Genomic DNA, 244 nt, shown 5'->3' on the forward strand with positions numbered 1-244 from the left:
TTGGGGGGGGCCCAGGGGCGGGGAGAGGAACACTCGTGTTTGGCGGTCGAACCTTCGCGAGTTGGACCATCGGCCTCTCCTTGCCGCGCGTGCGCCTGCGTGGGCCCGGTGCCGGTGTCGTCTGGCAGCGCGCCCTTCTGCGGAGCCGCGCGACCTTTCTGAGACAACTGCACCGACGGCGGAGACAAGCTGAGAGCAGGAGGGCGAACAGAGGGGGAGGGTTGTGGGACAAAAATGGCCGTAT

Source organism: Penaeus monodon, chromosome 24 (assembly GCF_015228065.2).
Source record: "Penaeus monodon isolate SGIC_2016 chromosome 24, NSTDA_Pmon_1, whole genome shotgun sequence".
Lineage (NCBI taxonomy): Eukaryota > Metazoa > Arthropoda > Malacostraca > Decapoda > Penaeidae > Penaeus > Penaeus monodon.